The sequence below is a fragment of the Lissotriton helveticus genome, chromosome 8 (genome assembly GCF_964261635.1).
Source record: "Lissotriton helveticus chromosome 8, aLisHel1.1, whole genome shotgun sequence".
Lineage (NCBI taxonomy): Eukaryota > Metazoa > Chordata > Amphibia > Caudata > Salamandridae > Lissotriton > Lissotriton helveticus.
Genome location: NC_136069.1, coordinates 614,519,432 through 614,545,812, shown reverse-complemented (window position 1 = coordinate 614,545,812; position 26,381 = coordinate 614,519,432). Strand labels below are relative to the sequence as shown.

The 26,381-nt window shown below is 45.1% G+C and overlaps 1 long non-coding RNA gene across 1 annotated transcript in view; it reads left to right on the top strand.

The window, feature by feature from the left end:
* Window positions 1-3,390: 3,390 nt before the first annotated feature.
* LOC144771724 (uncharacterized) overlaps window positions 3,391-26,381 on the top strand; it is a 97,401-nt gene continuing 74,410 nt past the window's right edge. Inside the window, exon 1 of the long non-coding RNA XR_013599448.1 lies at window positions 3,391-3,538. This is a non-coding gene — a long non-coding RNA (uncharacterized LOC144771724). The remainder of the gene's footprint in view (window positions 3,539-26,381) is intronic.

Here is a 26,381-nt window from a genome sequence, read left to right as displayed (position 1 = left end):
TCATTCTCTATTCAGCCTGGCCTGGTGGGCAGTATTACTGACTCAGGGAGTGGGAATGGGGCCAATCCCCCTAACCCACCACCAGGCGAAATGACACTAGCGGTAATCTACCAGACCATCATGGATCACTGCGAAAAGACCAGGCAAGAAAGTGCTCGAACCCATGGTGCGTGCCGTAGGCGGCAAAACTCTGTCCGCAGAATTGCAAAAACATGCTCCGATAATGCTTCCAGAATTAGAGAGGCAGAAGAGAGGATTTCCACCCTAGAAGATGACATGGCCACCCAAAGAGGCATTACGGACTCTATTAAATCTCAAAGGGATGACATCCAGTGGAAACTCACAGAGAGTTCTGGGAGTCCCTGAAGGGATTGAAGGGTCGGACATCAGGCAGTTTGTGGTTAAGTTGTGCACCAAAGCATTTCCTGAGGTCAAACAATTGGATTGGCAACTCGAGGTCCAGCGGGCACATCGATTCCCATTTAAGCAGAAGCAACGTACTTGCCAAACCGAGGATAAGCCTCGCGCTATACTAATATGTTTGAGTAACTTTCTCGCTAAGGAAAAGATTTACGATTTGGCTAGGCCAGATAGGAGGCGGGCCGGCAAGGGTTGTGAGTTTCTTGTCAGGCCTGATTTTTGTCAAGCAACGGTCGAACGGAGGTGGCAGCTCCGCCAGCTAATTCCAACTTTTCAGTCAAAGGGAGCCCAAGTGTTTCTGCTCTTCCCATCTAAACTCAAGATTATTTTTCTGGGCCGGACCAGATTTTTTGTTTCCGAAATCCAGGCCAAAGAGTTCTTGAACTCACTTTAGGCTTTAAATGTATGCTCTCTGTAGTCCTTTTTTTCAGGAACCCTGGGTTTGTAAGGGGGGTAATGACCACATGCTGGGGAAGAGCTTAGGTTTTGTATTCTTTTTCTTTAAATTTTTTCTCCCCACGGTTGTGTTCCCCATGGTTAGAAATAGTTTGGTGGTGACACCGGGGAGCTTGCATTTAATCAGCCCCTCCATCAAAAGGACCTAGGTCTTGTTGCCTTACATGGGGGGTGGAGGTGGGGTAGGCAGGCTTCAGGGGGGTTGGTCAAGGGTGGTCAAGGGTTGGGGGGGTGGGCTGGGGGTGGCGAATGGGTAGGGGGGAAGAGGGGGGTTCAAAAATTAAAAAGTTCTTGAATATACAGTTTAATTGTTTCACTTTGGTTGACACTGGTATTATTATGACATGCTCAGTGTTAGAAGGATGGATTAAAATTGTTTTGTATGTGCTAGTCAGTTTAGGCTCTTTTTTTTCTGACAGCAAATGGTGCAGGGTAAACTTCGGATAGGCTTCTGGAATATATGCGGGCTGAATGATGGCAAGAAAAGGGCTCTGTTTTTGAGAGTTGTACAGGCCTTACTGTGTACTGATGTACTGTGCCTGCAAGAAACCCATGTCCCCTGAAGTAATCGTGATTATTTGAAAATTCCTGGGTTTGACTTAATTGGATGCTCCCGCCAGACCTCTATGATTAGAGGGGTGGCAATTTTATTAAGACGGGGGTCAGGGTCTTGTAGGAAAACCAGTCAAGATAGCACTGGGAGATGGGTAATCACCGAGCTGCTAATCAATGGTAGACCTTAAACCATTTGCTCAGTCTATTGCTCAAATTTAAATGACCCGGCAGTGTTACATCATTTGAACATAGAGTTGGCACTCTGGCCTCACCCTATTTGCTTCTGTGGGGATATGAATATTAATTTGCCTGCTGATTTTAACCTAGCTGGGGGCCAAAATGATGTAGGTAAGAAACCCAGAGTCTTTAGGGTGCTCCAAGCTCTGGTTCAAGAGCATTGTTTGACTGATCTCTGGTTTCATCCTAATAAAGACCACGACGGTTATACATATTTCTCTGCCCCCCATAATAAAATGGTCCGGTTAGAATATTTCTTTAAGTCTGATCAGCTTGTGGAGCTCTCGTCTATTTCAGTCCCTCCTAGAATTATGTCAGATCATAACCCCTTGATTGCTGAATGCACTTTCACCCACAGGCCTAGCATCCCAAGGCCTTGGACATTTGAAAGAAAGTTTTTTACTAGAAAAAACATACATAGATCTCATGAGGAATTGGCTATTGGAATTTTTAAATATCAATAGGGGGAGTGCCTCCGGCACTACTGTCTGGGACACACTAAAAGCTGGGGTCCAGGGGAAACAAAGAGTTTTTCGGCCTTTCGTCAGAGGTCTATTCAAGATCAAACTAGGAGGCGCATTGAGGAGCTGCGGGCTGCAGAGATCCAATTAACATGCGCTATTAAGGAGGGTCGGGACACAGCTCAGAGCCAGTTACTGGTCGCCAGAACCAGGGCCTCTCTGCTGAAGTACTTTGGTCAAGACCTTGCAGCGAAGTTCTTACAGTTCCGTACTATGATGTTCGAGTTTGGTGAAAAATCTGGCAGGGTCTTGGTCAAGCGACTCCAGCAGAGAAGTTTGGCCAATCGTATTAATAAGATACAGGATTCTCAAGGCCACATCCAGGATACACCGGAGGCGGTCATGGCGGTCTTTCAGCAGTTTTATCGTACACTGTATACAGAGGAAGTTAGTGGGTCAGATCTAGAATTTGAAGCTGGAGCTTTTCTTCAGGATCTTAACACCCTCCATGTTATGGCCCAACAGAATTAAGTAGTTTCTGCCCTCATAGAATGGGAAGAGGTCGAGCTTGCAATTAATTCACTAGCCAATGGTAAGGCTGCTGGCCCCAATGCTATCCCTCTGGAATTTTACAGTGTGTTTGGCACAGAGATCCGGGGGGATCTTCTTTCAGTTCTTAGAGAGGCACAAGTCGGCTGAAAACCGGAATCATGGCGCCAAACCACCATCATTCTTTTAAAAAAGAAAGACAAACCAGAGCTAGACCCCTCTTCGTTTCGCCCAATATCTTTAATCAATACAGATAGTAAAATATATTCTAAAATCTTGTCTACCAGATTAGCCTCGGTGATTTCTTCATTGGTCTCACTACCCCAGCATGGCTTTATTCCAGGTAGGAAAATCATGTTGGGTAATCACGGACAAGCATAGTCTACAAGCATTTTATGGATGGAGTAACATGGATAATAATGATTTTTACGAAGAAGAGTTTTCTGGAAGTAAATACGAGGCGCATATTAAAATGGAGACAAGATGGTTTGGAGAAGAGTGGCACCACTGTTGTAAATATTATGCTGCGGGGGAAGATGTAAGGATGATGTTTGTAAAATAAACTATGCGGAAAGGGACGGGGTTTACTGAATTCTGGGACTTGTAGTAGCACTGGTTATACCACAGGGGAAAGCGCGCCATGCACACAGCGTTTGGTTAAATTGAGGGTCGTGATGCAATTAACCACCTGCAGATTGTTAACACGGTCGGAAACACGTAAAAGTGTTTTTTTTAGGAACAGATGCACCTTGCAGTGAAACAAGATACGCGCGCCTCGGCAAGCAGGGAAAACAGAGAAATTAATTCACAGTTTTTAAGTTGAAGCTTGTGATTGTGGAACTGATGTCCAGATCGTCATGGTAAGCGCGTAGAGCGTTATGGATGTTTCTGTTTATCAAATGAGTGGCACCGCTTTAAACTATCGATAAGGGGGGTGTTTATTTAACCTATGATGTTATCGTGCCTCGTTAAACACATGCAAGGAATTTGGAAATAGGAAAGACTGCACGCAGCTTATAAGTGGGAACCTTCTGAGTACATGTTGAATGCATTTTTAGCGCCTTTTGGATAGTTCTATGGTTAATATAATTATTTCCATGTCTTGTTCATATTTTTGTGATACATTTTCAGTGAAATGTATTGTTGATGACAATGGTTAATAGGTATATGTATGCTTGCACTTTTAGATGCCCCTGACGAATGGAATTTAATTCCCGAAATGCATTGGGTCCGCAAAAATAAATCATGACATAGAACTCATTTTAATGCTCCTGTGCTTTTTTGAAAATGGACGTTAAGCATGTATTGAATAGAATCAATTGAACAAAAGAAAGAAGGATGAAAATTAACGGTATAAAAAAGGAAAAGTTTGACTAACGACAAGAATTTGATTCATTGGAATCAGGCAGTCACGTGGCTGTGCAGCTTGGTGGATCCTAAAAGTTGGCTCCCTCGTGGTTTAGTTATGTTGCAGCGCAATGGGACGAAGCGCGGAGCAAGTTTGCACGCCGTCAATGTTTGAATGTTTAAAAATGGTTCAAATATGGATTATCAATAGGTGTGCATCTCATCCCTACTTAGCTCATTTATTCCAAGTAGGGACATGGCTGACCATGTCCGCCGGGTCATCACACTTCTGGATTGAGCCCAGGTTACTGAATCTCCCCTCGGAGCGATCCTGTTGGACGCCGAGAAGGCGTTCAACAGGGTTGCCTGGGGGTTCTTATGGGCAGTTCTTCGGTGGAAGGGGTTCAGTTTTGAGTTTATCCACGCGATCCAATCACTTTACATTGCTCCAGTGTCTACTCCTTGTGTTTCTGGTTTAGCGTCAAGTTCTTTTAGCATTAGCAGGGGCACTAGGCAGGGCTGCCCCTGCTCGCCCCTGCTGTTTGCCCTTTATATTGACCCCTTTTAAAGTAAAATCGAGGGCTCCTTAAATATTCTGCCAGTTAGGGCCAATGTTCCAGTGTACCAGGCGTTGGCTTACTCTGACGACATTGTATTTCTGACTAGCGATGTTGCATCAGCTTTTCCGGCTATTAAATACTTAGCAGGACAGTATGGCCAGCTTTTTGGCTATAAACTCAACGTCCCTAAAACTCAGGTTGTTCAGTCAGCTGCCATGGGCCCTTCTCGAGCCCCAGTGGTTCAAGTTGCAACATAGTTAGGGATTAAAATCACTGCCCTAGTTGGCAATATTCCATACTTTAATATTTTACCAATTATTGACTCAGTCAATTCTACTCTAGTACGATTGGACAATCTACCCCTCTCTTTGTATGGTAGGGGTAATGTTCTTAAAATTTTGATTCTACCAAAGTTTTTATATCTATTCAGAACCATTCCACTTGAATTTACACAATCAAGCCTTGCTCGAGCTGAAAGGAGTTGCAATAGATTTCTTTGGGGGTATCATCACCTCCGTAGGGCGGCCAAGTGGATGCATCTCCCGAGGGATCGGGGGGGCTGGTCAGTGCCGAACCTGGTGCTTTATTGCTGGTCTGCACTCCTTCAACATTTTGGCCTACAACTGTTTGGGGACAGGGCGGCGGTCCTGTCGTTCTGTAGACCCTCTATTTTCGAAATAGGGCTAGGAGAGGATGCTAAGGGGATACTATTGTGAGTTCTTGAACCAAGTTACTATAAGAAGACTAAGTTTAAGGTCATTGGAGCATTGTTCTCAGTTTGGCGCAAGATTCGGCGGAAATGGTCGATTCCTAATATTAACTCCTACACACCTCTCACTGTGGCCAGACTCCTATCATCCATTTTTCAAGATCTGATTACATTTAGGTGGATGTCAGAGGACTTAGGCTCCCTTGGGGATCTAGGGTGCAACCGGAAAATGCCCTCCTTTTCATTTTTAAAGGATAAGTTTCATCTCAATACGCACGATTTTTAAAAATATCTACAGATTCAAAGTTATGTTGATAGAATGAAGGATCAAGCTGCTACCTTGTTTGATAGGATCACTTTGATGGAATTGATTCTGAGGAGGTCAAAATCGGGGTAGTTCATCAGCATTTGCTTTCTGGTCTTCCGGATGATTTTTCTTTTCAGAATACTAAGTGGGAGGCCAAGCTGGGTACGACGGGATTCGACATCATTCAGGCTCTCGAACTGGCCAGCAGTGTGTTAGTATCTGGGAATCTCCATTCTCAAAGCTATATGGCTCTATTTGACCTTTATTATACTCCAGCCAAAATCTCAAAATGGGGGGTAGAGGGGGTCATTGTTGTCCGAGATGTGGTCTTGTAGCTGCCAACGATGTACATATGTTCTTTGGTTGCCCAAAACTGGGAATTTTTCTCCTAGATGTAGAGCAATTCATTAATTCAAGGCTCAATATTCCGGTTGTCCTATCACCAGAGAAGGTGATATTTGGATGTGAAAGCAATGGCTCGTTGCAGAGATCAAGACACGCATCCCCCCTCCTGTTCATTGCTATGTCCCTAGTATGGCTCTGTATTACCTCAGAATGGATCAGCCCAGACGCTCCCACTTTTGTTAATTGGAGAGCGAGGATCCTGGCCCTCCACAACTTAGAGTCAGCTGTCTTTCAGAGGTGGGAAAGACGGAGGCGGGAGATGGGTCAGAAGATCTGGGCCCCATTGGTGGAGTGGCTCAGGGATTAGATAGTAACTGTATTTTTTTCATGTTGTCCCAATGTCGTTCAGCTTGCGGGTCTGGTATTTTGTTTGTCTTTTTGCTTTTAGTGTCTGTTTGTTTTTATGCCTCTTTCTTTCTACCCTTCTTTTATGATTGCCTAGGATTTCACATGTTTTTATTTTCCCTCCTCTTTTGTCTTTATTACATTTTTTGTACATTTTCTGTAATGTATAATGTGTTGCCACGATTCAATATGTTCTATTATTTTGTTGATATTTTGTCAAGCTTCAATAAAAAGTTAATGCAAGAAAAGGGAAGACATGGCTACCTCATAGGCTCTGAACCACTGCCCAATATCATCATTTTTATAAAACTCTTTCACCGCATCTTTGGGAATATACACTCTAGCTTCCACAGGCACTGATGGTATGCTGCCACCAGAGGGAGTAACCTCTAAACGTTTGGTTTTACACTCCAACTCCCTCAAAACCTTTACATGCTCAAACTGTATTTTCTTTTCCTCTATGTCTAATCTCCTATTTTCTATCTCCAGTTGCCTATTCACCTTGAACTTGGTCATCTCCATTTCGTGCCTCCTAGATCTCTCTCTGTCCTCCAACTCCTCTGGAGACAGACTCCTGCCAGAAGCACTGCTACCTGCGGGGGAAGGTGCCTTCCTTCCTCCTGGGCCCAATGTCCCTTCCTGCTGTACAGCTGCATGGTCATCCCTCTCCTCAATTTCAGGGGTTTTCCTTGCTTCTACCCAGGCTTTCAGCGCCTTGTAGAACTCTTCCTTATTGGTGCACTCAACAGTGGAAACATTGAATTTCTTGCAGAAGTACTTTGGGTGTCTTACTTTGTAGCTTTCCAGTCTTTCTTCTTCCCATTCACAATCAATAGAGGCTATGGATTCTGCTCTCTCTACTACAACTAAATCAAGCATCTTTCAAAAATAGAAAATACAAAAAGGAATCGACCAAAAAGTATGTGGTTGCGTTATGGTCTGCACTCACTAAGTAGTGTTCACCAATCTCTGTACATGAATCACAAATGCAAGTCCAGAATCCTCACCGCTGATCACCAATGTTAGATGTGGGGGTCTCTAGTTGGCACAGGTAGGTACTTGTGAGAAATAGGACCCTTGCCTCTAGTCAGGGTAAAGGAAATACACTCCTAAAATAACCCCTGCTCGGCACGAGCAGACAGGCTTTTCTCAGAGGCAATGTGTAAAGCATTTGTGACCACATACAGTAATCCAGTGACAACACTACAAATGGACACCACACAAGTATTATATCAAAAATAAGTATTCTTTATATAGACTTATCACATGACCATTAAACGCCAAAAATCAACAATATTATACTTAAAAATTGTAGTTTTAGCTTGGTTCAGTTCTTAAGATGCAACACTTTGCGTCCATGTACCTTACGATGCGTTGCTCTTCCACAACAAGTAATGTTGCAGCGATGGAAATGCGGCACAGTTCCGGTGCAAAGAAATAAAGATGTGAGGATCTTCCAGATGCGGCACGCTTCTCCGATGATGCGAGAAGTCTCGATTTGATGCGTCAGCTACAGCCACGACACCCTTGTTCAGTGATACGACGGCAACAGCTTCAGATGTGACACTCTTCTCCAACGGTTGCGTGAAGCTTCCGCACGATGCGACAACTACAGCGGCGACATCCTTGTTCAGAAATGGAACGGCAGCAGCTCCGACGGCGGCGCGCTTCTCCGAGGATGCGAGGCGCTGTCCTCCAATGCGGTGCAATGTGACAGATGCAACACCCTTGTTCATTGATGCGAAGGCAGCCACAGCTACAGCGACATGCATCTTCCTCATTGCGAGACACTTCTCTCGATGCGGTGCAATACGACAGCTCCAACGATGACACCCTTGTTCAGAAGTACGTCTGCAGCGAAGGCGACACGCTTCCTCTTCCTTGCGAGACGCTTCTCTTAATGCGGTGCAATACGACATCTCCAGCCGAGACACCCTTATTTAGAGATGTGACGGAAGCAGCAGCAATGGCGACACGCTTCGTCCTCATTGAGTCGCGCTTCCAGGTCTTTGCGACGCGCAGTCCCTCAGAAGGCCCCAAAACAGCAGCAGGTACTTCCAAAGAACTCTGGGGAGCCGGGGGTTGAAGTCTGTTGTCCCTGAGATTTCAGCAGGAGGCAAGCTCTGTTCCAAGCCCTTGGAGATCCTTCACAAGTTGAAAATAAAGCACACAAGGTTCTTTCTCCTTTCTTTGGCAGTCAAGCAACCACTGCAGGCCAATCCCCTAAGCAGCACTTCAGCTCAGGAGTAGTCTCTACTCAGTTTCTGATGGTTCCTCTCATCAGCAAAGGTTTCTTCTTATAGTCCAAAAGTGATCTAATTTCATGGGATCAGGGTCCCAATATTTATACCCCCAAATCCTTTGTTCTCTGAGGGGAGAGGGACCTTTGCCAAGTCCAAACCAGTTCTAGAGCACTCTGTTTACAAGACTCCTTCTTTCCTTTCACAGTCCAGGGCAGAAACATCAGACACCCCACAGGAGGTGGAGCCAGCATTGTGGCAAGCACAGCCCTGGAGCACTTTGTTGACATGATTCCTTCTCTTCTTTCAGTGTGCAGGGCAGAGACATCAGCCACACTCCAGGAGGTGGAGCCAGCATTGTGGAAGGCAGGCACAGCCCTATTCAAGGTTCAGGTGCGACTCCTACATCCCATCTAAATGCAGATCTCTCTATTCACCACTGGGCTGACTCTATCTGTCTCCTGGAATCCCCAGCCCTGTCACTCACAAAGTCCAGACAGGGAATACACAACCTAGAAGAGGCAGGCTTGAAAGGTTAGGCAAGAAAATACCTACTTTCTAAAAGTGGTATTGTTTTCAAACACAGAATGTTAAAACTAACTTCACTAAAAGATGTATTTTATCATTCTGAGTTCAGGCATACTAAATTCGAATTTCCACCATGCTCTCTGAGTCAGTTAGGAGTATAAGAATGTAATAATCTAACTGCCCATTCTGGCCTATGGAGAACAGGTAGCCTTGCTATAGTGAAAAACAAAATGGACTGCAATTCACTACTAGGACATGCCTCACACACCAGGGCATGTCCTACCTTATAATTACAATGCATCCTGGCCTGGGCCCTACCATAGTGGTGTCTGATATGAAGAAAAGGGACGGTTTAGGGACTGGCAAGTGGGTGCACTTGCCCAGTCAGCATGACAGTACCAGAATGTACATAGGCTCTGAAATGTCAGACCTTAGACACACTTTTACAGGCTGCTTCTGTGGGTGGCACAACCAGACTGACTTGTTCTAACGCCACTCCAGCCTTACCTCATCTCATGTTGAGCATTTTAGACCCATATTTTTTCTCATGCTACTTTATTTTTGGACTGCACTCCCGATGGCTCAACAAACTAATTACTTCCTACGCACTTTCCCTACCTTACGGCCCGCTCCTGTTGCTTTTAAACTGAACTACCTCAATTGATGACAGTTTTTTTATATCACATGTTTCTACTCTTGCTGCTAAAGTATCCCTTATTTTATTTTATGTTATTCGGATTTTTCCATGATGCTGTCTACCTAACGTGCTAAGTCCCCCCCCCTTTTTAAAAATTTTTTTTTATCTACCTCAACGCGATGCTTCATTTTTGTCTTTTAGATTCTCCATGAAGTTTTTTACCGAATGAGCAATGTTCCCCCCCTTTTTTATCTAACTTTCATTTATTCACTTTTTTTCTAGCTCATTGTGATGCTTCAAATCTGTTTTATATGGTCTCCTTACCTGATTCTTGACAATCTGTATTAACTTTCCCTCCAGTTTTGTCTTTTTAACCTTTGGGCGATCTGTATTTCCAAATTTCGGACCCTTCTCTTCTTGTTGAGCCTTCCTCTACAATGTATGGTTACCTGATACTATGCCCTTGGTTTTTATTATCCCTTGCACTATTTGCACCCTAACTCTTCTACCTCATCTTGATGCCATTTATCTCAACGTGTGACCTTACCTGTTGCTAGCTTAAACTGTTTTTTATTGTATTTTTGTCCTGACTTGCAGGGGTTTATCGTCTCTCATACGCCCAATTCGATCTGCCTCATCTTGACTGGATTTTATCATCCACATAATTTTGACACTGCAATCTGCCCCTTAACTATATTCTGTTCTCCCTCTTACTCCTCTCATCTTCTTCCCATTTATCCCTAGTGTGTCACCCCCCATCCGGTGCATCACCATGTCACCATCGCCTTCCCTATTGCGATTCCTCATATTTCGGACAGTACCTCCGGATTTTCCCGCGTATTACAATACTTCTCTGTCGCAAACCACTACAATACAAGGCCTTTGCCCCAGCCTCGCACATCCGTTCACCCAAGTGGTATCACCATGCCTCCCCCCAGTATCTCCCTCACTACACCCGACTCACTTATCACCAGGTTTGGCTCCAATTCTTGGTCCTTCCTTTACCCTCCCAACCTCTCTAAAAATGCCAAGAGATGCCAAGAATGCCTGAAACATAAATTACTAATTTGTCACCAAGAAACCTTATTCGTGGACAACTACCGAAGCCTCACATCCATTATCAAAACTAACTACATCTTTTACTCCAGACGCCCCTCCAAATGGAAAAGTATCTTTCTACACCACCTCCCCATAAAGAACTCCTGCAAAATCCCTTATAGCTGGATGATGTCCACCGCACCTTCTCCCTCTTTCCTAGGTGAAATTGACATCTCTATTTTTAAATCCGGAATCATTCTCATACAAGCCTCTGAAATCCACCTCCCCATCTTTGATCACCGCTTCAGCACCCTAATTGACATTCTAACCTCCCCTGCTCATATCTCGGCAGCCTCTCAATCACAGGATTTCCTTTTGTCCTACCCTATTCCTACACCAACTCCACCTCTACCCGGCTCTTCTGCTAACCTCGAACCCTCCCAAACCCAGACCTCTGATCCCACCACCCTGTAACATCCTCTCCCTCGCTTGATTCTTCCTCTTCTAATCTAGCCTCCCAAATCCTCTCTCCCCTTTCCTCTCAGGCCTCTCCATCTTCTCCTGATTTTCCTTCATCCCCCTTGACCATCCAAACCATCTCCACTTCTATCGACGATCTCCCACCCTACTCCAATGTCCCCCTTCCAATCTCCCAGTCCTTCCTCCCCCCCGCTGTCTGATTCCCCTACCCCGACCCCCCTTAACACGGAGTCCCCTCACCCCTTCTCACCTACCGCCCCACGAGGGACACCAATCCCGTCCTATCGCATTGACCCCAACCTCAAATAGATGAATGCACCTCTCTTCACTTGCCCCCATCCCCCTCTTCTTCCCATAAAAACCTCAGGCCTCCAGGCATGTGGGCTTCCACAATGCATTCCCTCTCCAGCCCAGCTTCTGGAACATCCCTCTCTGCCCGCCCCCTAGGTTCCCTCCACTTCTTCCTCCCATTCTTCGTGCCCTGACTAATTTGGAACATGCTCCCCTCCACGGACCCCCCCCTGCTTCCTTTACGTCCATGTTGTTAACCCAATCACTTCTTAACATCGACCGCCACCTCTCCGTCTTGACGTTGGAACTTTCATCTCTCAGGAAAGACTTTAATACCCTCTCTCAAACTAAACCTGCCAACCTTCCCATCACAATCAGCGACGCGCATCCCCACACTTCTCTCCCTCCATAAAGATGTAACAACCATTATGGTATCCCATCCGAAGGACCCCCTGATAATCCCCTTCTTAGCCCTTGCCAAATTCTGACCCACCATGCCACCCGGACCAGGGGGAGCCTGACTATTCCCACTCCCCCAGCTCCATGACTGTTGACTCTCGCATGCCTCTTTCCACTTTCCCGGTGACCGTAGGGAGTAACCCCTGCCCTAACGCCTCTGTCTCACCCAAGCCTCCTTCCCAAATCACGACGACTAGTCAACCATTGACATCGACTTTCTCACTGAATCCTGGCTTAAGGCTCACTCCTCATCTACTCTTGACATGCTCTCCCCCCCATGGTTACTCTATCCTCAGGAAAGATAGACTCGATGGGGGTCTAGCCATAATATAAGGATGAACTCTCACTTTCCCTTGTTAAGAACTTCGATCTAACCACTTGCGAATACATGGTAGCCGAACTTAAAGTCCAGGGGGCACCTGCTTTTCGACTACATAATATCTACCATCTCCCGGGCGACCCTTCACCCTTTGTAGAGGAACTGTCCGACCTACTGTCCCTAGCCTCAATGTTCAACCCCAAAAACCTCTTCCTCTGTGACTTCAACATTCACTGGAACAATAAGACAGATCGCTCGGTTTGTATCCTAAATGACCTCCTCGATGTCACAGACATGATTCAACTTTGCCTCTTCCCAACACATGATAAAGGAGCCACTCTTGACGCCATCATCTCTAACAAAGATTTGGCTTTCGTCTCGCACATTGTCCCTATTGACTGGTCGGACCATCACCTTATCCTCTTCACGATCAATAGCGTCACACCTCCCCCTCCCCCAATAACTCCAAACATAAGAAATTAACGAGAAACCTTCACCTTATTCCTCCAGACGTATTGGAGTCTAAACTCAAAGCAAAACTTCAACTCCCACCTCCCTCACAAAATACTAATGATCTCACTGAGCACTACAACAAATCCATCATTGCGGTCCTTGACCAAATTGCCCCAGCCAAACTAAAACCACAAAAAACATCCCCTCCAAACCCTGGTTCAATGCGGATCTCAACAGTGAGAGAGGCGCGCTTAAGATGACAGAACACGCATGGAGACTACACCCCTCTCCCCCAAACCTTGCCCTCCTCAGAACCCCCAGGGGTAATTATAAAAAACACATCCACAATGAAAAGGCCTCCTTCTTTCACGCTCAACTCGACCGTGCTAAGAATAGACCTAGGGAACTTTTAAAGATCATCAAAAATCAAACTGCATCTGCTCCTCCCAAATTGATCACCACTACCAAAAGATGTGAAGAAATTGCAAATTTATTTTCCGAGAAAATTGCCAAAATTGATCTATCCTTTGCGTCAAATACCTCACCCCAGAGCTCCTCTCCCCTTTATGACCTCCCTCAAAAGTTGCCTTTTTCTCCTTCCCCCCCCTTCCACACCCAGTTCTACCCCCGCAAGAAGTCTCCCCCCTGGACGACTGCATCCCCAATCCCCAGCTCAAAAATAATGCCTCTTGGCTTCACTTCAGCCCTGTTACCGCGCTTGAAGTCTGCAACATTATCACTAAGCTTAAACCCTCTTTGCATACCTTTGACCTGCTCCATGCCAACCTCGTTCAAGAATTAAAGCATATCATTACATCTTTTTGGACTACCATCATCAACTCCTCCTTGGCCTCAGGTTGCGTCCTGGTTTCCCTCCAGCTTGGCCAAATCTCGCCCATCCTTAAAAATGCCACTGCTGACCCTAATGACTTTAACAATGTGTGTTCTATCTCTAACCAGCCTCTTCTTTCCAACGCCCTTGAAAAATGTGTTTTGCTACAAATGGATAAACAAAGAACAAATACACCAGTGCACATATACAGTTTTTTTCTTGTGAAATCAGCACTTCTATTCAATTCTTGTTATTTCAAGCCCACTCCTTTTCAATCCAAGGGAGTCGCGTGGTGTAGCAAAAATGTAGTTTTTATTTCTTTCAAGACAAAATACTTCACAGCCGACGAGCGTTTCGCCCTCTGCGGGCTTCCTCAAGGCCAAATTCTCAATGTATCTGACACTATGATGACCAAAGTACGATCTTGTCGCTTTAAGTAATCCTTGGTTTGAACTTCACCAAGAGTATAATCCAATCTATCAGTGTACCGGTAATGTAGGCAGCGTTCTTCATAATTTATAATCCAGGAGCCATGATAAGATCCATCGCGGATCCTTCATTAGTCGTTACACCTCCGTACCCAGCTTCCTAACACATTTTTGCTACACCACGCGACTCCCTTGGATTGAAAAGGAGTGGGCATGAAATAATAAGAATTGAAGAGAAGTGCTGATTGCACAAGAAAAAAGTGACTGTATATGATGTGAACTGGTGTATTTGTTCTTTGTCGATGTGACACTCTGCAACACTGATGGTGGGCAGATGGTCAGTCTCTAATGCTTGAGGTGGATAAGCATTTTACACCAAGGTGGCACTCAACATCCAATATTTGAAACTTGTATATAGGTGATTTTTTTTTCTCAGAGGAAGGAGACTTGTTTTGATGTGCAGATCGGATAAAGCAAATCCGCCTTTGTGTGATTTTTAAACAAATGGATAAACACATTGACTCATTTAACCTTTTGGAAGCACTTCAGTCAGGCTTCTGAAAGGGCTGTAGCACAGAAACTGTGATGCTCAACATTGTGGATGATATCTATCATTCCCTAGACAAGGGTAAGCCTTCCCTTCTCATGCTTCTTGACCTCTCTGCTGCTTTCCTATACTGTCAGCCTCGCTACCCTACTCAACACCCCCAAAGACCGATTCGGCTTCAATGGTCCGGTCCTCGAATGGTTCACCTCCTTCTTTCAGTTCAGAACACAAGCAACTGCCTCTCCATACCCTTGCCTGTCTCCTTGGGTGTCCTACAGAGGTCCATTCTCTCTCCTTCGTTATTTAACCTCTTCATGGAGCCCCTCACCCTCATTCTAAAGAATGCAGGTATCAACTACCACCTCTATGCGGACGATATCCAACTTTACTATAAAATCAAATCCCATGCTGACATTCTGCACCTCAATGATACCCTGTCTAAGATTCAATGTTGGTTTCATCACAATCACCTGAAACTCAACCCTAAAAAAACTGAGGTCATTATCTTCGCCCCTAAAAACAACCGGCTTCCCATTCAACACTGGCTCTCCGACATCAAAGCTCTCAACTGCTCCTTGGTCTCCTCTAGCTCAGTCAAATCCCTTGAAATAAGCATTGACCAAATATTGGCCTTTCTCCCCACATAAAAAATCTAGGAAAAGGAACTCTCTTTTCCCTACTTCACCTCAAGAAAATGAAACCCTTCATTCTTGCTGACGATTTTAAATCCGTTGTTCAATCATTAGTACTCTCCAAATTAGACTACTGTGGTAAATAAATAAATAATACCTCTCTTTTTGACTAGACATATATCATAACAGATAGCTCAATAAATAAGAGTCAAGATTCGAGGTAGTAGGAGTTTTGCAGGTTTAATACAGCATAAGGACAGGAACAGGACAACCTGCATAGGAATAGGATGACAGGGCCCAGCAGCTGCTGGGGCTGGGTCTGGGATGAGCGCGCTAGGAAGGATAATCTTTTAATAACAGTACATGAGCATATATACATAACGCAAACACATAGCATTACATTGCAGTAGGCGTAGCAGTGGGTGGAGCAGAAGGCGTGACGCGTAGCAGTCGCGAAAGATAAGGGCGAAAGTAGGTGTAACTGGGCGTATACATAGACATGTGATGCAAACGTAACAGAATATGTCATGAATGGGGCGGGAACCATGGAGGGGGCTACCTAAGGAGCCGGGACCTCTAACCTGATGGTGCGCGCAAACTAGCAATGACGTGTTACTAGGAAAAGCTGGGGGCTATGAACTCTGTGCTAGGAGCAGAGACTGAAGTCTGGAGAGTCAGGGCGACATGTACCTAAACAGTATCTAGTATCTGATGTTTAGAGAACATGTTGATATAAACTAGAAGTCAGGAGAGGAAAGGCTAACTTGATTCTAAGACTGGACCATGCATTATTCTACATGTAGTGCGTGATGAAGAATATTAAATGACCATTAAATGCAGTATTTCTCTAACGTGGAGACGTGAAGGCTAGACAATGACGGAAACTATTGATGCAGTTCAGTAGCTTAGGAATGCAGAGAAGGAGGACTGAACTGATAACTGGAATCATAACATATTCTTGGCAGACTCAGAGACTGAGCCAGGCTGGGCCGGGCACTGCGAGGCAGGAAGTAAGTGAAGGGTCGAGGATACAGGTGGGGGCTGTATCGCTCCTCAGCGAGGCTTCAGGAGACAGGAGCTGAATCTGGTGTCCAGGCCCTTTTGAGGCCTAGAAACGGGGACTTTATAATAGAATAACGTGCACACTGAGAAACGTGGCAACGTAGCTTTACATAGGCCTGATATTCGTAGTATTCACGAGGACTGGAAACTGGCATACTAGGGGTGGACACAACTGTAATTGCATCATTAATCGAACATGGGGAATGCATATGCATATTTAATCATGCACACATAACATATGATGGATGACACGTAGGGACACAGAACATGGCAAAATTTACTTTTCCACATTCCCTCCTTGTCACTACGTTTCCATCAGGAAACATCAATATTCATGATACCATCTATCATTTCATACAGTATCATTTGCTCGTCTCGAATTATCCTGGAACGGGATTTAGAACGGGGCTTGGGACTAGGAATACAAGAGGTAGCACAAATGCCGCAAATCGCAGGGCCACATTGTATACAGAGGCAGCAGCTGAATATGATCGCTACTGCAATACCTAGAAAGGACAATATTTTCCATCCCCATGCGGAAATTATATTCCAGAACCAACCGGACCATGTCCAGGTGCCTGGGTCTTGGTGTATCAGATGGGCAATTTTATGGAGTCTGGTTATAGCTGAATAAACAGACGGGGCGTTATTTGGAATGAAAATGCAGCAACTAGATCCGATGACTCTACAGGCCCCGCCCCTATCGGCCAGTATGACGTCAAGGACGAGACGATTCTGTAAAACGACAAATCTCATAGCAGATTGTTCTTCAGTTAAGTTACCTAGAGCAGAGGCAGTCTCATTTACTACAGCTTCGAGGGTTCTGGTTAACCTACGGATCAGTTTACTATTCTGGATAGGTCCTATAAAGAAAAAGAAACCTCTGTTGAAATCTGTATACTGTTCTAGAGCAGTTTCAGTATAATCGACAATTGGGGACTCCCTTCTATGTCTAATGTGTACTAGATGTGTATTTCTATGATAATCAGGTGGGGCTAGAAAAACTGGTGGCAGTAGGAAGGCAATGTAACAGGTTCCCTCCCAATCGAGGGGCAAACGAACATATGCGGTTTGACCACAAATGAAATAAGAATGACGTGAAGCTTTGAAAATAGATTTCCCACTGTCACTATACTTGACAATAGTAGTACAATCACTGTGTCCTACGTGTATGGAACCATAATTACGGACACATAATTCGCCTCTGACTGGCAGTACTGAAATAGCAGGTAAGTCTGGAGTAGTATCAGACTGAACATTCAGGACCATGAAATTCGAAGAATAGTTTCCTAGATTATATACTTCATTTTCTAGATCTAAACCTGTTCTGTGGGGAAGACCTTGCTTGTCTGGAAAACATGTACTGTTAAGAAAAGACATATCTGTTGAGGATGACGTTAACGTGGACCATGCTCCACACGAACCATTATGTGAGAATGGATAAGGAAAAAGTGGCAGAACTCCCTTCGGGGTCTGGAAAGGGGGGAGTCGACCACACACCCAACAATTAGTGGCATTGCTGGACTGGTGTGAGTAATGTAACATGCGGATAAATGAGTTATTTAGCATAGCGAGGCGGTAAGAGAGTTCATGAGGGGGCAGGTCACTAAACGTGTGCTCTACTGTAGCATTAGCAGACTTATTTACATGAAGAACTGGGAAACATAGGTAAAATGCATAACTGGTGCAGGAAATCATAAGGCTGGAAAACAATATGAAACATAGAAAAATGATACATCGGATTGAGTTTTGACTAACTCTCTCATTATGGGGGTCTATTTTATACATGTCAGAAACAGTCTAACCGTTTCACCTAGGGGAGGACTTAGACAATCAAACTGACTGACTTATTTTACTAGATCGGAGTTTTAGCTTGTACTCCTGTTGCGGAGTTTTCTCTAACAGGGGAGGGGTTGTAGCAATGTCTTTTGCGGGACAGTCCTTGAGAACAATGCTTTGGCAATCCTTCAAATCCTGGGAAATGTTCTTTAAGACGGGTTTCAGTCCATTAAAAAGTTTGACATGAGAAAGGTGTACCCAGCCTTTGCGTCCTTCCAACTTCACGGCTGTACGGGTGGTGAGGAGGACCTGTCGGGGCTCTTTTCCAACGAGGCTCCAGCGGACTTGATCTGTCAAAGTTGCGGACCATCACCATGGATCCTGGAACGATTTCATGCGGTGCCACCTCGGTATTGTCTGGAAATGCGGCAGCAACCTGTGAACGACATGAGTTGAGGGCAGACATCAAGGAAGCTAGGTAATCTGTCAGCATATTACTTGAAACATCGGTAATACTTCGGGGTCTAGGAGTACCCCACATGTTAGGGGGGCGGCCGAAAACGACCTCATACGGGGACAGACCTGATCTGGAATGTGCGACCATACGCATATAAAATAAAGCGACTGGCAGAGCTACTAGCCAGTCCACACCTTTTTCTTTACACACTTTTGCAATACGGATTTTCAGAGTCTGGTTATGTCTCTCTACGAGACCGGCTGCTTCAGGATGGCGTACACAATGAAACTTCCACTGGTACCCTAACAACAGGGAAACATGCTTCATGAGTTCAGATGAGAATGGCTGGCCGTTATCAGAATATACGACTCTAGGGAGTCCATAACGGGGGAAGAACTCACGAACCAACTGCTTAGCAGTGGTCGCGGCTGTGTAATCTGGGACTGGATATGCTTCTGTCCACCTGGACAAAGCGCATACAACTACAAGGACATACTTGAAACCTCGACATCGCTCCATCTGAATATAATCCATCTGGAGGACTTCAAAAGGGTGGTCAGGGGGCTGGAATCCACCTTGTTCCACCGGGACACTTTTACCTGGATTAAACTGACAACATATCATACAGGTACGGACTTTCTGCTTGGCTGCAGCTCGTAAATGCTTGTTGAACCAAATGTTCTGGATACTGTCTAACATAGCTTTTTCTCCTAAATGTGCTGGACTATGTGCGGTATTAATAATGACTTGAACCATAGAGTCGGGGAGAAACCATGTGGCTCTACCCTTCGTTAACCATCCTTGATCTGTCTGGACCCCTCCTTGTTCGGACCATTTCTTGATTTCTTCGGGAGTAGCATGTAACTGGATATCTATGACATCTTGTGTAGGGTCCTTAACTGTCATACATGTGGTCGGATCTGGAGCATGTGTCTGTGTCGGATTAACTTGAATGTCTGGAGTCTGTGCTGTAAGCTTGGCTGTGCGATCTGCTAGATCATTACCTTGGGAAATAATGTCAGTAACTTTCGTATGTGCTTTGCACTTCATGATAGCAATAGATGTCGGCAAGTGTATGGCATCTAACAGAGCTTGAATAAGGAGACCATGCTGAATCTTGGTTCCATGAGAAGTCATGAAACCTCTCTCCTGCCAGAGCACTCCGAAGTCGTGTACAACTCCAAATGCGTAACGTGAATCTGTGTAAACATTAACTCTCTGGTTCTTGGCATGTATACAGGCTTGTGTCAGAGCAACTAGCTCTGCTGCTTGAGCGGACAGGGTATCAATACGGTGTGTTTCAATAACTTCAGTGTCAGTAGTCACTGCATACGCGGCGACTAGTTCTCCTGTACTTGTTCTCATACATGAACCATCCACATAAAGTGTCAGGTCGGGGTCTGGTAACGGAATATCTGTCAGATCTTGTCTTGGCTTTGTCGTAATGTTAACTACTTCCACACAGTCATGTGTGGCAAAATTCAAAGTAACTGATGGTAACAGTGTAGCAGGATTTAAAACGTTGCAGCGTCTGATTTCTATGTGTGGCTGGAACAGTGTCAATTCATAACCTGTTAAACGTGCAATTGTCAAGTGCTGAGTTTGTGTTCGGTTTAAAAGAACTTCCACAGAATGTGGAACTTGTACTGTCAAGGAGTGTCCTAAGACTATGGAATCACTTTGTCTGATAGCTAGTGCTGTGGCTGCAACTGACTTGAGGCACGCAGGCAGAGCCTGGGCTACAGGATCTAATGTGCTCGAAAAATAAGCACAAGGCTTGTATTGTCCTGCTTGGTCTTGTGTAAGAACAGATAATGCTGTACCTTCACATTCAGTAACGAAAAGTGTAAAAGGCTTACTGTAGTTCGGTGTCGCTAGAACTGGAGCTTGGCATAGGGCTTTCTTTAACTCATTGAAACTAAGTGTATGTTCAGATGTCCAAGGGAGGACAGTCGATGTGGCTGCCTCCTGTGTCGTTAACTGTATCAGTGGCTTGGCTAGAAATGCATACTGGGGAATCCATTGTCTGCAGTAAGAAGTAAGGCCGATAAAAGCACGTACCTCCTTCTGGGTCTTGGGCTGTGGAAGACTCGCTATTAACTGGATACGGTCTGGTGTCAACTGCCTACCCCTCTTGGACAGCAAGTGTCCTAAGTATACCACTTGCTGGACACAGAATTGAAGCTTAGAAGGGGACACCTTGTGCCCCATCTCGGCTAGGAAATACAAGACTGTAAGTGATGCTCGCTCGCAAGCACGTTCAGAACGGGCTGTGATCAGTAGATCATCGACATACTGGAGCAGGGCAGTGTCAGTTGGCATGTGAATGTTGTCTAGTTGTCTCTTGAGTGCTTGACTGTAAATACTAGGACTTTCTGTGAAACCTTGAGGAGCTCGTGTAAACATATAGCTCCTTCCATTTAAACAAAATCCGAAAAGAAACTGGCTGTCTGGATGAATAGGAACACTGAAAAACGCGTTCTTGAGGTCTATGACAGTGAAGAACGTGGCTTCGGAATCAATGGCCGTTAATAGGGAAGAGATGTCTGGGACAACTGGGTACTGCGGAATAATACATTTATTAAGCTCTCGTAGGTCAATCACTAATCGATATACTGGGGGTGCATTTGGATCAGTACGTTTCATGACTGGAATGATCGGAGAATTACATACATTGGAGTCAGTTTCTACAACCACTCCTTGAGCCATGAGCTCGTCAATAATTTTGGATAAGGCTGCTACAGCCTCAGATGGCAATCTGTACTGTCTGATTCGTGGTAACACTACACCTGGCTTGAGAGTCACACGATAGGGTGTGATTTGCATGTAACCTACATCAGTTGAACCTTGCGCCCATAAGTGCTGCGGAACATTAGACAGTCTTGAATCAAAATCTCGTAATACATAGTGACCCTTGAAGTCACGTAGGAACAATCGTATTCCCTCTGGGGAACAGCATATAACTGCACCTAACTCTTTCAGTGTCTTAATGCCTAATAGGTTTTCTGGACATGACTTAGTAAGTAACAGATCAGTAGTGCGGGACAATGGACCTACTTCTAGAGAAACTGGTTTTGAAATCTCATTTACGATAGGTTTTCCTGAAAATCCAAGGGAAACATTTCTTGAGCCTGAGAGCGGAGCCCCTGGAACTTCGGCGTGACTAATTGTGGTCCTACTTGCCCCTGTATCGATCAAAAACTTTCTGTCTTTCCCTAATACCTGACTGTGAACATAGGGACCTTCTTGATCTACAGGTATCTCGATGAGAGGCAAGCCTACCTCCCTCTCTAGGCTGTTTCATGAATACTGCTGGTACTCTGGATACTCAGACTGTGCATACTGGTACATCTGCGATGTAACGTGCTGTGTTGCAGCAATAGGCTGCGGTGCGGTAACTGTCTGTGGTGCATTCTGTGGCTGAGGAATCTGTGAAACTTGTTCTTGTCTAGGCGGACGTGGTCTTTCTTTAGTCTTACCAGTAGCTATGTTGTGTTTCAGAACTGCACACTCATTTATAAAATGACCTGGCTGTTTACAATAATTGCAATTCCCTTTAACGGGAGCTGCAGGATGACTGGCTTGATTCGGACCCCTCTTCTGACTGTCTTGAGGAACAGATTGTGCAACTAGTACTTTCATTTTCGTGTCTTTCATACGTTTTCTCTCGTGTTCTTGCTCTTCTCTGATTCTATTCTGGTGGTATTGAAGCATTTGCAACATCTGGGACGGGGTATTAGCTTGCCAGGTACTTTCGACTTTCAAAACTCGATTTTTAATTTGTGGACTTGAATTCTCGACTAATTTAGTAACAAAAAGGTGAGGGTATGACTCACTACTTGTCTTGAGGCCACTGTTGATGCTAAAACATTTTTCAAATCTAGAATAAAAATCACTAATATCCTCGTCTTGCTTCTGTTTACAGGCTGAGATTGCATCCCAGTCTTCTTTTCTAGTTGTCAATAATCTGGGTAAAACTTGTATTAATAATTCTGGTAATTCTTTACATTTATCTCCAAGACCGGTACCTGGTACTCGTGCCTTGTCTTCAGCTTCTAGAACTGCCCAATCGATCTTTTTCTCCCCCACCTCCCATTCTTTTTCCTTGAGCTTTTCATACACCCCTGCGGGCAACAGGACCTTTAACATTTTAATGATATCTGGGTAAGTGTATTCTCCCATACGGAGCATGTCTTTTAATTCTCTATGGAACCCTGCTGGATCTTTGTCATGACAGGGAATTAATTTCTTCATTTCGAGGAGTTCCATCTTTGTAATTGGAGTGTAAACAAACACTCGCTGCATTTCGCCACCCGTTCCTTTAACTGGGTGGACTTCTCGTAACGGATTCTGTCTCTCCATGTAAAATGGTTTACCTTCTGGAGGTGAGACATGAACAAAATGCGGGTTCAGAAACGTTCTATATTTGTGACGCTGTTCTAGAATGACACTAATTAAATCGGTACCTAAACCTTTCCATCTATACTGGAGTAACTCGTTCAGGACATCATGTAACGGACCTGGATCAGAGTGTTGACCCTCATACAATGTAATGAGGTGCTGGATCATATACATACCCACCAGTCGTTGTTCGGCTGGGGGCATTTTCAGAAACATTTGTGCCACTATTTCGTCTGGAAAAGTGGTAGAATCAGTAATCCATCGGACTGCTGATCGGGCTAGTTCTTGTTCATGCATGGTACTTAACTCACTGTAACCGATTCGTGATTTCAGAATGTGATCGGTAGCTTGGAATACTTGTTCTAGAGAACCTTGTTCTGGTGCTGGATGATGGAAAATAGACTTGTGTTCTAGGCGTAAATGGCGATCTGGAAATCTAGATTTTCCTACATACGCTAGTCTGGCGGGATTCTCGTCCTCTACCTCTTCAGTATCAGAGTTACTTTCTTTCTCGCTTACTTGTGCTGCTTTACGTTGTTCGTGTAACTTTATTATTTCTCTACGGATTTTCTTGTACATACTCTCCATAGCACCGACGGTCTTGTGCTTACCCTCGGCTATATTATCACTCCACCTTGTCAGGATTTTCATTTCGGCCGGATCTTTAGACGGGTAATCTTGTTCTCTTATTAGACAATTGATCAGAAACTTTAATATCATGAGCTGGATCTCGGCTTTCCTTTGAGACATGGCCTCGCTAATACTTTCTGGATCATCCCCTGTACGGATGAAACGATATATTCTGTCTAGATCTTCTTTCATATTCGGTAAGGTGACGAGATACTCGGCCACCTTTCTTACGCGGAATGAATATAAAACCATATTATCCTCGCCTGGGACTGGATCATAGCCGCATTCGGCAAGGGATTTTCTTATTTCTGCTACAGTCTGATGTCTGGGCGTACGCTGTGACGCTTGTGCATGTAATTCGGCTGTCGTTAAACGCTTGTGTGGCGGCGGGGTTTGAGGAGTACCTCCCCCTGCGGCCCCTAAACTGGAGTCTAGGTCTACTGAGGCTCTTCGTCCTGGCAGAGTGGGAAATGGAAATGTAGGCTGGACTTGTATGACGGACTGGACCGGGGGTACCGTAACAGGTACTCCGGTTTCTGGAGAAGCGGGAAGTGCCTGATTTACAGGGACTGGCGGAGCGCGAACAGGATTTGCATATTCTGGGACTGTGTCGTCCAAATAGGACGAAATGAAAATATCAGCTGCGGTCTGTTTGTGACGTAGTTTGGTCGGAACTAATGGTGGCGGGAAGTTACTGGATGCCTCCGGGGTCGCTTTTGGCAAGCCCTCGGCAAGGAGAGGATACATACCCCTAATAAGGGCATGCCTCTGTCTGTCTGACTGTTCGGCTTTGACTTGTTCACCTATCTCGATTAGTTCTTTTTCTTGTGCTCGTTCTAAGGATTCTCTACTTAATTCTGACTTTCTGATTTCTTTTTCAGTTCTTTTATGAGCTTCTTTACGCCATAACTCGATGGCATCTTTCTGTGATTGTCTGGCTTTCTTTTTCCATAATGCTTCTTCTACTCGCATGATGCACTCGGCATCCCATGTACCCGATACGGGCCATCTATACTTTTCTTCTAACTGTTTGGTATACTCTACCCATAAATCTAGATACAATATGGCGCTTATGCCATGCTTCTGATACATAAAGTGACCTGGACTGTCCCTCGGCGGAACAGGAACTGCTTCTTCTAACAAACCTTTTCTAGTTTTTAGCTGACGTAATCTCGAAAAGAGAGACATTGTAAACTTGAATCGGAACACAATACAATACACGAGAAACAATAACAATTTGGGGAAACAATTCAGGCATACCACGACATTGGAAATACATTGAACAACATCATAACATAACAGTTCGGACAGAATATTACCTGGAATACTGAGAACAGAAACACAAGAATTTCTCGAGAACGGAACAGACTAGAGTTACTGGATGCACTGCTGAAACAGTACGGAACATACCGGTCCCATAAAGGGACGCATCAAGACCCGTATCCACCTAGGTGAACACTTCGTTTGTGAGTCTGTGTACCACCAACCCACGGACCAGAGTCAATTTAGATTGACCCTGTCTAGATACTACCCCAGTAATGGTACTCACCGGGCAGCAAGAACGGAAGGCCTCGGATCGGACTGGACTGCTACGACGACGACGGACCTCGGACTTTAGTTACGGGTGGACCTCCGGATACCTCGGACCTTGGACTCTTGGCTTGGGCTCTGGTCGGGACTCGCCGCGTTCCTCCACCGTCTCGTTTGGATGCTGGACCGCCTCCTCCGTCTCCTCCGTGGGCCTGAGGGATACTTGAAGCAGAAATATCTGCCGGTGCACAGAAGAGTTCCGTCACGACTGCAGAGGGTCAGGGGGTCGGCGTGGCTTCACCGACGCGTGGGGAAAGGGCAAGTCCCTGTTCGGGCGCCATTATGTGGTAAATAAATAAATAATACCTCTCTTTTTGACTAGACATATATCATAACAGATAGCTCAATAAATAAGAGTCAAGATTCGAGGTAGTAGGAGTTTTGCAGGTTTAATACAGCATAAGGACAGGAACAGGACAACCTGCATAGGAATAGGATGACAGGGCCCAGCAGCTGCTGGGGCTGGGTCTGGGATGAGCGCGCTAGGAAGGATAATCTTTTAATAACAGTACATGAGCATATATACATAACGCAAACACATAGCATTACATTGCAGTAGGCGTAGCAGTGGGTGGAGCAGAAGGCGTGACGCGTAGCAGTCGCGAAAGATAAGGGCGAAAGTAGGTGTAACTGGGCGTATACATAGACATGTGATGCAAACGTAACAGAATATGTCATGAATGGGGCGGGAACCATGGAGGGGGCTACCTAAGGAGCCGGGACCTCTAACCTGATGGTGCGCGCAAACTAGCAATGACGTGTTACTAGGAAAAGCTGGGGGCTATGAACTCTGTGCTAGGAGCAGAGACTGAAGTCTGGAGAGTCAGGGCGACATGTACCTAAACAGTATCTAGTATCTGATGTTTAGAGAACATGTTGATATAAACTAGAAGTCAGGAGAGGAAAGGCTAACTTGATTCTAAGACTGGACCATGCATTATTCTACATGTAGTGCGTGATGAAGAATATTAAATGACCATTAAATGCAGTATTTCTCTAACGTGGAGACGTGAAGGCTAGACAATGACGGGAAACTATTGATGCAGTTCAGTAGCTTAGGAATGCAGAGAAGGAGGACTGAACTGATAACTGGAATCATAACATATTCTTGGCAACTCAGAGACTGAGCCAGGCTGGGCCGGGCACTGCGAGGCAGGAAGTAAGTGAAGGGTCGAGGATACAGGTGGGGGCTGTATCGCTCCTCAGCGAGGCTTCAGGAGACAGGAG